This window comes from Gavialis gangeticus, unplaced genomic scaffold, assembly GCF_001723915.1.
Source record: "Gavialis gangeticus isolate Ggan-Ray unplaced genomic scaffold, GavGan_comp1, whole genome shotgun sequence".
In the NCBI taxonomy this organism is placed as follows: domain Eukaryota; kingdom Metazoa; phylum Chordata; order Crocodylia; family Gavialidae; genus Gavialis; species Gavialis gangeticus.
Genome location: NW_017729032.1, coordinates 114,383,191 through 114,383,391, shown reverse-complemented (window position 1 = coordinate 114,383,391; position 201 = coordinate 114,383,191).

The following is a 201-nucleotide window of genomic DNA, read 5'->3' as shown; positions in this document are numbered from 1 at the left end:
GAGTACTGTGTCCAGTTCTGGGCCCCGCACTTCAAGAAGGATGTGGAAAACCTGGAGAGGGCCCAGAGGAGGGCCACTCGTATGGTTGAGGACCTCCGTGGCCAGCCCTACGAGGAGAGGCTAAGGGACCTGAACCTCTTCAGTCTCTGCAAGAGGAGACTGAGGGGGGATCTTGTGGCTGCCTACAACCTTATCAGGGGC